This window comes from Antechinus flavipes, chromosome 6 (genome assembly GCF_016432865.1).
Source record: "Antechinus flavipes isolate AdamAnt ecotype Samford, QLD, Australia chromosome 6, AdamAnt_v2, whole genome shotgun sequence".
NCBI lineage: Eukaryota > Metazoa > Chordata > Mammalia > Dasyuromorphia > Dasyuridae > Antechinus > Antechinus flavipes.
Genome location: NC_067403.1, coordinates 144,115,759 through 144,129,387, shown reverse-complemented (window position 1 = coordinate 144,129,387; position 13,629 = coordinate 144,115,759). Strand labels below are relative to the sequence as shown.

The window sequence follows — 13,629 nt, the reverse complement described above, 5'->3', positions numbered from 1 at the left end:
TAATCAAATTGTCTCTGATTTCCATGTTTCTTCTACTTCTGCTGTCCTAGTTTGTTTTCTCTTGAGCACCAGAAGCTCCCTTTCTGGAATACTCTACTTTCTCTTTCCTCCCCAATAGTTGCACTCTTATTATTTAATAAGGCTTAGCAATTTTCCACCTGTGGAGGATCAGGGATGACAGGGAGGTGATTCCAGAATAAATTGTTGTCATGAGAGAATGGTGTAGGAGATGCCTCAGTTGGATCTAATAGCTGTCCCCTGGTGTTCTTATGATTAGTTAAGTAATAAAAGTAAAAGTAGTTTAAACAAAGTAAAATAAAAGTAATTATGTAGTAAATCTTTAAGTATTTCAACTCTGGTATTATTTCATAAAACTTTATCTTGTATATTTTTTTCTGTCTTCTGTCATCAATTCACCTTTAATTATTACAGATTTGGCATTATTTCTTTTGAGGGTATTAGTTTGTGAGAATTTTGCTGAAAGCAATTTATCCAGCATCTTGTTCATATCTGATTCTATAATTCTCTAATGAACTGTTTTAGCAACATCAGTCATACATGAAAATGAATAATGTGTTTTCCTCTTAAAATTCCTGAATTGCTTCCAGCATATGTAGCACAATCTGCCATTGCAATCAGCATAGCTGATGCCTTTATCTGGCTCACTATGCACCTTTCCCTGTGCTGATCAGATTGCCGGTGCATGTGCTAATGGAAGGAACATAGCGCTTGTATTCCAGAGATCACTGGGAATTATGAAACAACTGCATATGCCTCTTGACATCCTTACAAACTGGGAAGCAATTAATTCTTTGCTTGTAAAGTACTGAAGAATTTATGTAATCAGGTCTCAGATGGGTCAGAAAACGTTTTCTTATTGTGCACAATGAAAAATATCAGCATATTTCTTAAAGGAGGAGATATCATTGTGTATTTGTCTCCCTGAGAGATCTGTACCTGATTTAGTTTGAAAAATCTGAAGGCTGTTTCCAATATGTACTTGAGTTGACAACAAATGGCCATCATTATGATATATTATTATCAGTGGTAGGAAATGTGTGAATAGCTCAGTGAGTCACAGAGATATAAAGATAATGAAAATATACTCCTGTTTCTTCCCAAAGTCTACAAATCATTTATTGATATGAATTGTTGAGCAGTAGCATATTATGATTTTCAGATGAACCAACTGACATTCTATCACTACAATATTTATATTGTAGTATCATGCAGTACAGGTTTTCTTAACATGTTTTAAATGAATTTTTAAAATATTTTGATAACTATTTTAATAAAAATGGTTATCTTTGTAATCTAATGAATTATATTTGATTCATTTAAAAACAATCTTTTGGGAAAGGATACATGTACTTCCTTAAAATACAAACTGGGTCTATGACACAAAAAGAAATTAAGAAATCCTGACATAGTAGGCTTGGAGTTATAATGAACAAATATTTATTTAGTTCTTATTATGTGCCAAAGAAAGACTGAGCAGACTAAAAAACAAAAACAGACCAAACAAAGACAAACCTCTTTGCCTTAAAAAAGATTTCATTCTATGAGGAGAGACAAAAAATATATATATATATATATATATATATATATATATATAACATTTATATATACATATGCATATGCAATATACAAAATATGTATTGCATAAACACAGATTTGCGGTAGAAAGCATTATCAACTAGGATATTAGGAAAATCCTCATGTAAAAGAAATAGACTTAAATCTGTCAGTATTTATGACTTTTAAAAGATCACAGCCTCTTGGTTAAATCTCAGTTTCCTCATTTGTAAAATTAGAGTGATTATATTTTCATTACCTACTTATAAGAATCTTGTGAGAGTTTAAAATGATCATTTATAGCATGCATACTAAGATCCTTTTATTATTTGTATTTTATTGTTATTTGTACTTGTCTACTTATTCCTTTCATAAATATGAAACATATAAAATTTAAATAAAGTCATAAGTGAATTTTAATCACTTTATTGCACACATATAACATATTTTCAAGTTGGAAACTGACTTGGAAAAGTTAAGAGTTAAGAAATATAATTAGACATTGGATAGACCTAATGGTAACTTTCTTTTCCAACTCCCTACTTTGACTATCTCATAAGTCTTTATTTTCTTCAACTATGAGAAGACTTACTGCCAAGGCTTTCTACTCCAAAACAATATAGGTACATATGGAAATTCTCATTCTATGTGATAAGTCAAAGTGCATAATTCCCTATTTCTTCACCAAACAAAATGATGGAAATGGAAAACTGGATTAAGGAAGAAAAGAATTAAATATATATGATATGCATACAAAAATACAATACAATATTTACTATATGTATACTACATGTAATGTGCACATATAAATTTAAATATGTATATATGTATATGTTTTACAAATATGCATATGGATATCAGTGCATATATATACATGTATATATACGTGTGTACATATATATACATATACAAACATACACATATACCCTCTCTCTCTCTCTACTTTTCCTTAAGCTAGACTATTTGAGTCTATTAAATAGTTCATATTCTTAAACTGTACAGACAGAAAGCTTACTATTGCTGTAGTGATAGGAAAATCTGTGACTAGCCTGAAAGAACATTAGAAGCAGTCACATTCTTGCACCCTTCTTCCAGTACCACAGGTTCAATAAATTACGTTGCATGTACTATTTTCCATTTTCTCTTATATGGCTGCTGACATAACGTTGCCTATGTGCTACTAAATTAATGAAAAACAAAATACAGAGCTTTACTCCAAGAAGGTGTAAGTACAGTATACAAATGACTTTGTAAACTTTACTTTTATGTAGTCTACTATTACGAGACAGCTAGGTAGTTCAGTAGATGGAGCTCTGAGCCTTGAGTCAGGCAAACCCAAATTTAATTCCAGCCTCGGATACTGGCTTGCTATCTAACTCTGGGTAAATCACTTAGTCTCTATTTGCCTCGGTTTCCTCAACTGTAAAATGGGGATAGTAACAGCATCTGTCTCAGAGCTATTGTAAGGATCAAATGATATAATATTTCTAAAGTAAATAATATAAAGTAGATATAAATTTTAAAAAGTCCAATAATTGTAAAATGCTTAGCACTGTACCTGTTATACTAGTGTTATATAAATATCATTTATTATTATTATTATTATTATGTTTACCACAGTTCTTGACACAAGGTAAGTGCTATATAAATATTTGTTCCCTTCCCTTCTCCTTCCACCCCTTCATGTATCATTATTTTTCACAAAGACTTGATAATCTAAATATGTAAGTATATTTAGGATTTACCTCACTATGGACCCTCAGGTACACCTAAATTCTATTCAAATTCGCAGCTCTGCTTCTCAACCTTTAAAGCAGGTTTAAACAGATGATGTATGAATACATAGTAAAATAATAATGAAACAGAATAGCACTTAGAAGCCTTGTGCTTACTCATATATATCTGCTATCCTATGTCTCACAGGAGAAGGACACATCTTTTCACCCCCAGAAAACTACTAAGGGAATTGCCTTAGTTTTGAGAATTTGGATTCTTAGCCCAGTGACAAAGGAATATTATAAAGATCCTGTCAGTTTTTCTTGATGCAGCAATAGCATTCGAGCAGGTGCTGAACTCTCCTAGTACTGTAATATGCAAGAATGCTAGCCTTGTCATGGCCTACATGCCATTTTTCCTTCCTCTTTTCTCCTCCATGGTCCCTTACCCACCACCACAGGTCCTCCATGAAACTCTTGCCATCTCTTAAACTCTGTGTTTTGGAAATACACTTAGCTAACAAGGTACATAACAATAAAGCTCTCTGTACCCTAAATTTTGGGAGAACAAGGGGTTTATGCACAGGCATATATCCCCATGTCACTGACCAAAGAGATACAATTCTGTAAAATATACAATGATGGAGATGGAGGGGAACTTCAAGAGCCCAGGACTGGTCTCAGACCATACAATATTCAAAGATTTAGGTAACATGAAACAACTTCAGAAGGCTTTAGGAAAGAGTTTGTTTCTTTTTTGTGTTATGAGCCCTTTTGTCAGACTGGGGAAACCTTTCCCTTTTCAGAATGATGTTTTTAAAATGTAAAAAATTCAATTCACTAAAAATTTCTCGAGTACATACTCTGTGCCAGCCATTATGGTAAGTAAAATAAAAAAGAATAGATTTACATAGGCCACCAATTTTACTTATGGTTTTTATCTCTCTTCTTCACGCACTTACTCCTTCCCTTCCTCCATCCCCCTCCCCATTCTCTCATAATAAATTTGTGAACTCAAGGATAAGAATCCCTGCAAATCCATAAGGGGGACTTCATCTAACCTATAAAGGATGTCTGAGACTTGGAGCTGTCAAAAAAGGAACCTTTATGTATTACCAAACACTTTTGATTGCCATTAAGACAAATTATTCCATTCTGTTTATGGATGAACTGATGTGTCTCTCCCCAGATACATTAGGAGACAGCAATGGCATTTTAGGCTACCATGGGCATGATAGGCAAAATCACAAGAAAATGCAGAGAAAAGATACAGCATGAGATCTACTCAAGAAATTATATATGATGTCCCTTGCCTCTGAAAATTACTCATACCTCTGCTCCATAAAATTTTGAGACACACACAGATTGAGACAGAGACAGAGAGACAGAGAGAAAGACAAGGAGAAAGATACAGAGATATTGGGTTTGAGTTGGATTATTTCCCTCATATTTATTATCAGGCCATAATTTAATTAGGAAAATTTAAGCTGAAAATTCCAGCATAATTCCAAAGAAAGTACAGAATTTTCAAAAAGTATTTATTTGATTCTCTAATAACTCATGAGGGAAAATATTTTAATTTATAGACAACATTTTAACCATATCATAATTTATGTTTTCATCTTTTATCAATTAACCCAAAATGTAATAAGCATCAATTATGTATAAAGGACTATGCTAGCACTGAAAATTTAATGAAGAAAAAAGATATTGTCCCTGTTGTGAAGGAGAATATTGTTGATCTTAAACAGAGGGGCAAATTAAACAGATACACATAAATACAATTCAAATTAAATCATGATCAAAAACATAGAGGAAATCCAAGGGAAGGTCATGATAGATTAGATCATAAAAGTAGGCGTCCCTTCACATTGTGAAGCCTTCCCGGAAGAGATGGCTATCATCTGAACAAAAAAAAAAATGGAGGAAGGGAAAGATTTTGAGTTTTAAAACTTGGCTCAAACTTTCATGGTCCTACTAGCAGACATTCCCTCCTTATTCAAAGTCATCTTGTGTCAGTTTTGTGTCTTGCATATACTTATATAAGCATGTGCCATCTCCCTAATAAAATGTAAGATGCTTGAGGACAGGGAAAGTTTCATTTTTATCTTAGTATTTCCAGCTGCTAGAGCCATGCCTGACACATAAAAGACATTTAATAAACAAATAAATAAATACTTTTATGATCTAGCCATTCTGGAAAGCAATTTGGAACTATGCCCAAAAGGTTATAAAACTGTTCATACACTTTAATCCAGCAGCATAATTACTCAAAGAGATAATAAAAAGAGGGAAAAGGACCCACATGTGAAAAAATATTTGTAATACCTCTTTTTGTGGTAGCAAGGAATTGGAAATTGAGTGAATTCCCTTCAATTGGAGAATGGCTGAATAAATTATGGTTTTTGGATGTAACAAAATATTATTGTTCTATAAGAAATAATGAGAAGGTTGATTTCAGAAAAGCCTGGAAAGACTTACATGAATTGATGTTGAGTGAAGTGAAAATCAGAAGAACATTGTATGTAGTAACAGCAAGATAGTGTGATGATCAACTGTAATAGACCTAGCTCTTCTCAGCAATACAATGATCCAAGGTAATTGTGATAGACTTGGAATAGGAAATGTCATTCTGATTCAAGCCAGTTCCAAAAAGATTTGTGATACAGAGTCATCTGCATAAAGAAAGAGTACTATGGAAACTGAATGTGGATCACAACATACATAGTATTTTCACCTTTTTTGTTATTTGCTTGCTTTCTTTTCTTTCTCATTATTTTTTCCTTTTTGATCTGATTTTTCTTGTGTAGCATGATAAATGTGGAAATATGTTCACCTATATTGGATTACTTGCTGTCTAGGGGAAGAGTATTGGGGGAAGAAAGGGAGAAAATTATCTTAGCATGTTTTTTGAAAGTAAAAAGCTATTATTAAAAAAACAAAAATACCATATGTATCTAGAGAAAGAACTATAGAAACTGAATGCAGTTTGAGGCATATTATTTATCTTTTTTCTTTGTTTTTTTCTTTCTCACAGTTTTTCCCTTTTTTTTTATATGATATTTCTTTCAAACATGACTAATATGGAGATATGTTTAAAGATGATTGTATGTATATAAGCAACATCAGATTGTTTGTTGTCTTGGGCTGGGGTAAAAGAGATAGGGAGAAAAAAATGGAACTCAAAATCTTACAAAAATGAATGTTGAAAACTATCTTAATATGTAACTGGAAATAAAATATGGTTAAATAAAAAAAAAAAACAACAACCCATGTTTGTTGATTGATTTCTATAAGCAAGAGAATAGTGTTCATTTACACACACACACACACACACACAGCTAGATATAGATATAGATATAGATATAGATATAGATATAGATATAGATATAGATATAGATATATAAATTGGATGAAATTATAAGATGTGAATTTTTCCTTCTTGCACACTATCTCCTCTTTCAAATTTAAATAGAACTTTTCCTAGGTTTTTTCCCAGGTATTTTGTAGAAAGACAAAATATTCCCATTGACAGTAAAGGGAGAAGAGGGAGTACCTTTGCTTCCAATTTGAGATAGGCCAGAAATCCTGAGAGCTCATTCTTATTACCATTGTCTGTCTATTACTTCACAGCTTGGCACAGACTGGTAATCAGAGTAGATAAGTGATGACAAGGGCATTAGTAGGAGTGAAATAAATCCAATAAGAAAGGAGAAGCCCTGTTACTTTTCCTGAGATATTGACTCAAAATAATTCCACCAACTAGCAAAGGTCTTTGTATAGAATTTTCACAATGGTCAGTTCATCTAAAAAGACTGAAAACCTTTCTTTTCAGAATCAACTGCTTTTATGCAATGCTTATATCCTGTTCACTTTGCAATTGCTATTGTGTACATTATGCTAATCATCTTGGGAAAGAGCACAAAACAAAAACACAGTTGTTGAATATGGATCCCTCTAAATGCTAGTGCCTTCTCTATGTTGATATATATATTTTTTAATTTGTTCGATATATCTTTTTTTGTGTATTTCTATTATATTGTGAATTCAAAAACAGGTACTATTTTTACATTTCTTTCTATCCACAGAAGATCAAGAACTTGGGAAAATCAAACAAAGAAGTTAAGAAATATAAAAAGATAAATATGAATGAGGAGCAGCTAGGAAGTTTAGTAGATAGAGAGTACTGGGTTTGGAATCAGGAAGACTCATCTTCATGAATTCAAATCTAGATCCAGAATACCTAGGAGCTGTTTGATTCTAGATACATCACTTAACCCTTTTAACTCAATTCTTGTTCAGTAATATGAGCCACAGAAGGAAGTGGCAAACCACTCCCATATCTGTCAAGAAATCTTCATTTTATTCAGCAGGAAAATGGGAAAAAGTAAGATAGGAAAAGAAAAGTTAGAATAAAAAAAGGATTATTTTCAAGCAGAATAAAGACTAAGGACATACAAAAATATATTTTTAATCCTTTCTGAAATGACAAAGAAGGGATAAATAAACTATGGTACAGAAATGTACTATTTAAAATTTTATTTTAAATAATGGCTTTTCATTTTCAAAATATATACAGATAGTTTTCAACATTCACCCTTGCCAAACCTTGTGTTCAAATTTTTTTCTCCCTCCTTTCTCCTTATCCCCTTCCTCTAGACAGCAAGTAATACAATATATGTTAGACATGTATAGTTCTTCTATACATTGCTGCACACACACACACACACACAAAATCAGATCAAAAAGGAAAAAAAAATGGGAAAGAAAACAAAAAGGAAGCAAACAACAACAACAATAATAAAAAGACTATGTTGTGATCCACATTCAATCCCCACAGTCTTTTTTTCTGGATGAAGATGGCTTTCTCCATCACAAGTTTATTGGAATCATCTCATTTTTGAATAGAGCCGCATCCATCAGAATTGATTGTTATATAATCTTGTTGCTTCTGTGTCCAATGTTCTCTTGGTACTACTCATTTCACTTAGCATCTGTTCTTATAAGTCTCTCCAGGCCTTTCTGAAACTATTCTGTTGGTTGTTTCTTAAAAACAATAATTTTCCATAACATTCATATTCAATAATTAATTCAGCCATTCCCCAATTGATGGGCATCCACTCAGTTTCCAGTTCCTTGCCACTATAAAAAGGGCTGATACACACACACACACACACACACACACACACATACATATACATATATATATATATATATATATATATATATATATATATATATATATATATATATATATACACTACACTAGGCCTAGTAGAGACACTGCTGGATCAAAGGTTATGTACATTTTGATAGCCCATTGGGTATAGTTTCATATTGCTCTACAGAAGGGTTGGATATGTTCACAACTGAACCAACAATGTATTAGCATCCGACTCTTCCCATGACATTTATCATTATCAGTTTTTTGTCATCTTAGCCAATCTCAGAATTGTCTTAATTTGCATTTTTCTGATCAACAACGATTTAGAGCTTTTCATATGACAAGAAATGGTTTTAATTTTTTATTTGAAAAATTTGATCATATCCCTTGACTATTTATCAATTGGAAAATAACTTGTATTCTTATGATTGGATAATTGAATAACTTGTATTCTTATGATTGGATATAATTTTTACAATTTTCTACTTCCCTTCTTATTTTGTCTGCATTGGTTTTATTCATACAAAAAGTTTTTAACTTAATATAATCATTTTGCATTTCATAACATACTCTAGTTCTTCTTTGGCCATAAATTCCTTCTTTCTCCTCAAATCTGAGTATTATTCTTTATGTCTAAACCATTAAATATGTTATACAAAAGTAATAGAATATTATTATACTGTAAGAAACAATGAAGAGGGTGCTTTAGAGAAACCTAGGAAAATTTGTATAAGCTAATACAAGAGAAGTAAAAAGAACAAGGAGAATCATTTAAGTAATACAAACAATGTAATAAAGACACAGAACTTTGAAAAAAACAGTTGAGGGAAAGAGTGGTTAATATTAGGGAGATGAAAGTTAGATTTTTGCTAATTAAAAATGCTGTTAAATTAAAAAGAGTTGGCATGTCAAGGGACAGTTCCCAACAGCAGCAGAAGGTAAGACTTCTTTAATGTATCATAGGATGGGGGAAAAGGCTCTATGTGGATAATTACTACTATTCTACTGCTACTGGAGAGAGGGAGAGAAGGAACCAAGTATTATTAGGCACCTACTATGTGTCAGGCACTGTGGGAAGTGCTTTAAAAATGTTATCTTATAATTGTATAAATAAGTATACATATATTGTATTTAACATATACTTTAACATATTGAGTATGTATGGGACTATCTGCCATCTAGGAGAGGGGGTAGAGGGAAGGAAGGGAAAAGTTGGAACAGAAGTTTTTGCAAGGGTCAATGTTGAAAAATTATCCATTCATATATTTTGTCAATAAAAAGCTATAAAAAAAGAAATGTTATTTGATGCTCAAAACAATCCTTGGAGAAAGGGTTATTCCTGTTTTACAGTAGAAGAAACTGAAATAGACAAAGGTGAAGTGATCTGTCCAGAGTCACTCTGCTAATAAATGTCTGAAATGGGATTTGAATTCAATTCTTCCCGACTTCAGGCCCAGCCCTCTAAGAATTGTGCCACAAAGCTGTCCCAGTGAAGCTTAAATTACACCTTTGTGATGAAGGAGATTGCATTCAAATTTTATACAATGTAAGTGTGGGGAAACCACAGTCTACCTTCAAGAAAATATTGGACATTTTGCCTGATCACAAGATGGCCCATAAAAATATATTTGCAAAAGATGATACATTTTAAAGTCATTAGCAAATTGGAGTGCCTCTAAAAAAGTATGTCTGACTGTCAGTGGATTAATATCATATCAGAGTACATGACTGATAGAAAATTTTAAAGTAGCTTGACAATTTCTTGTAACTCTTTTTAGTTACAATGAAAGTAAAAGTGCTTAAAATTGATATTATTTTGTTTTCATTTTAGTTAGTAATTTGGACTGTTGTTAAAAGTGTTAACCACTGAAATTTGTTAGGGTCACTCTGTGTGTGTGTGTGTGTGTGTGTGTGTGTGTGTGTATGTGTGTGTGTGTCTGTGTCTGTGTCTAGGTAATATCAAATTCACAAAAGAACTTGAACTGTTTTCATAACATCATCAGCTTACAAAAAAGGCCCTAAGTCTAGTTATTAATCTTTTTTTAAAAATAAGACAGATACCTTTTGACTTAAAGATCCTATTGGAACAGAGGCAGAGCCAAGATGGTGAAGGCAGAGGCTTGTCCAAGTTCTCCTCCAGATGCCTACAAATTCCCTTAAATAAATTTTAGAGCATCAGAACCCACAAAAAGATGAGTGGAACAATTTTCCAGCAGAAGGCATCTTGGAAGATCAGCAGGAGGAGGGGGTCTGTTGCATTGGGATGGGTCTGGATCACAGTTGCTGAGCAGGCTTCACCAGCACAGCCCAGAATTTTGGGATCTCTAAATTGTTGACAGTGGTAGTGATCTCCATATCTCTCAGCTCACAAGAGAACATGAATAACACAGCAGAAAAGGGTTGGTGCACTAAGGGTGTGAGGAGGAGTCCCAGCAAGCTAAGATCATGCTTTGAAAACCATTTAATAGCAACATAAGCAGGAATAGTGACTGCAGCAGCAACAGCTGACAGCAGCAGCTTTTGGAAAAACCAACTGCTTTCTCACCAGCTAGTGAAAGACTTTTTTTTACTGATGCTGAATCAGAACTCTATTGCTTTTCCTGTACTCAGATCTGGGTTGCTCTATTGGCTCACAGGTACTTAGAAGGATTTCTGGAAAAAAACTGCACAAAACCCTTGAAGATTGGAACATTGCACCCTTCACCCTGGAAATAGAGCCCTACTTTAACAAAGAGTTAAAGTCAACTAATAGGCTGCAGAAAAGAGCAAATAACTGAAAAAGGTTCTGACCCTAGAAAGCTACTTTGATGAAAAGGAAGAGCAAATTACACACTCAAAAGAAAATAAAGTCAAAACTCCTACATCCAAAGTCCCCACAAAAAATAAGAATTGGTCTCAGACCATGGAAGAGCTCAAAACAGATTTTTAAAAATCAAGTAAGAGAGGTAGAAGAAAAATTGGGAAGAGAATTGAAAGTGGTGCAAAAGGAAATACAAAAAGCTAATGAGGAGAAAAAATGTTTTAAAAAAACAAAATTGGCTAAATGGGAAAGGAAGTACAAATGTTCACTAAGGGAAATATTCCTTAGAAAGAAAAATTGAGCAAATGGAAGCTAATGACTTTAAGAGAAATCAAAACACAATAAAACAGATCCAAAAGAATAAAAAAGAAGAAAAAATGTGGAATATGTCATTGGAAACACAACTGACCTGAAAAATAAATTCAGAAAAGATAATTTAAAAATCCTTCATCTACCTGAAAGCTGTGATCAAAAAAAGAATGTGAAAATCATTTTAAAAGAAATTATCAAGGAAAATAAACTGTTCTGATATTCTTAAACCAGAAGGTAAAATAGAAATGGAAAGAATCCATTGATCACTTTCTGAAAAAGATCCCAAAATGAAAACTACCAGGAATATGATAGCCAGATTCTGAGAAAATATTGCATGCATCCAGAAAGAAACAATTCAAGTATAGTGGAGCTACAGTCAGGATAATACAAGATTTAACAGCTTCTTCATTAAAAGATGGGAGGACTTGGGAGGAATGATATTCAGAGAGCAATGGAGCAAACAAGAATCACCTACTCAGAAAAACTAAATACAGTCCTTTGGGAGAAAAGATAGATGGTAGCTATTCAATGAAATAGAGGATTTTCAAGATTTCATCATGAATAGACCAGAGCTGAATAAAAAAATTTGATTTTCAAATACAGAACTCAGGAGAAGATCAGGAAAGAAAATCATAAAGAACTTTACAAAGCTTATCTGTTTATATTTCTACATGGGAAGATGATACAACTTATAAGAAAGTTCTCATTATTATGGCAGCTAGAAGGAGTATATATATTCAGAGGCTATAGGTGTGAATTTAATATGAAGGCGTAATGGCTAAGAAATAAAATCAAGAGATGAGAGGGGAATGTACTGGGAGAAAGGCAAAGGATGATGTAGAATGGTGAAAATTATCTGCCACCAAAGAGGCAAGAAAAAGTTTCTACAATGGAGCAGAAGAGGGGAAGGGAAGAGGGAAAGAGTGAGTGAACCTTCCTCGTATCAGAATTGACTCAAAGAGGAAATCACACACACACACACACACACACACACACACACACTCAACATGGGTGTAGAAATATATCTTACCATGCAGGAAAGTAGAAGGGGAAAGGGATACAAGAAAGGGGAGGATGATAGAAGAGAGAGCATGTTGGGGGAGGGCATGGTCATAAACAAAACACTCTTGAGGAGGGACAGGGTTAAAGGAGGGAGAGAGCAGAATAAATGGGGGAAGGATACAGTTAGCAATAATAATTATGAAAAGAATTTTGAAGAAAGTTTTTCTGATGAAGCTGTCATTTCTCAAATGTATAGGGAACTGATTCAAATATAAATACATACATACACACACACACACACACACACACACACACACACATAAATATCTGCTCCCCAATTGATAAATGATCAAAAAAGATGATCTATACCCAAATGATTATAATATTTTTTGATTTAACAGTACCAGTACTAGGCATGGATCCCAAAAGAGATGAATAAAAGGGGAAAGAACCTATATGTATAAAAATATTTATAACAACTCTTTTCTCAGGGAAAAGAATTAGAAATTGAGGGATACACATCAACTGGGGAATGGCTAATTAAATAGTATGTAATTATGAAGGATTATTATTATTTTATAAGAAATGATGAGCAAGATGCTATCAGAAAAACCTGTAAACTCCTCTATAAGCTTAAGGAAAGTTGTCGAATTACTATTCTCAATGAATATTGAATATGAATGACTGTTGCTATACAATGATCCAAGAATATTTTGAAGGACTTGTGATGAAAAAATTCTGGGCATACTCAAAGAAAGAACTGATTATATCTGAAGAAGTTTCTTAAAAAATTTTGGGGGGGATTTATGTGTTCTTTTGTAACATGCCTTTTGTAGGAATGTTTTGTATAACTTCACGTGGGCCTTCTCAATGAGGGTAGGAGGCTGGGAAGGATGAGAAAGAATGAGGAATTCAAAATTTTAAAGATATATGTAACAATCATTTTACATGAAATGGGGAAAATAAAAATATTAAAACAAAAAAGAAATGACAATTAAAAAATAAAGATCTTACTGTTATGCATATATTCTCAAGAAGGTCCAAGCTAGAAAGAAATATTA

General features: G+C 32.9%; 1 protein-coding gene across 2 annotated transcripts in view; it reads right to left on the bottom strand.

Annotated features, from left to right (window-relative positions):
- The window catches only part of GRID2 (glutamate ionotropic receptor delta type subunit 2), a 1,896,723-nt gene that overhangs the window by 462,192 nt on the left and 1,420,902 nt on the right, over nt 1-13,629 (bottom strand). The gene's annotated exons all lie outside the window — the stretch shown is intronic.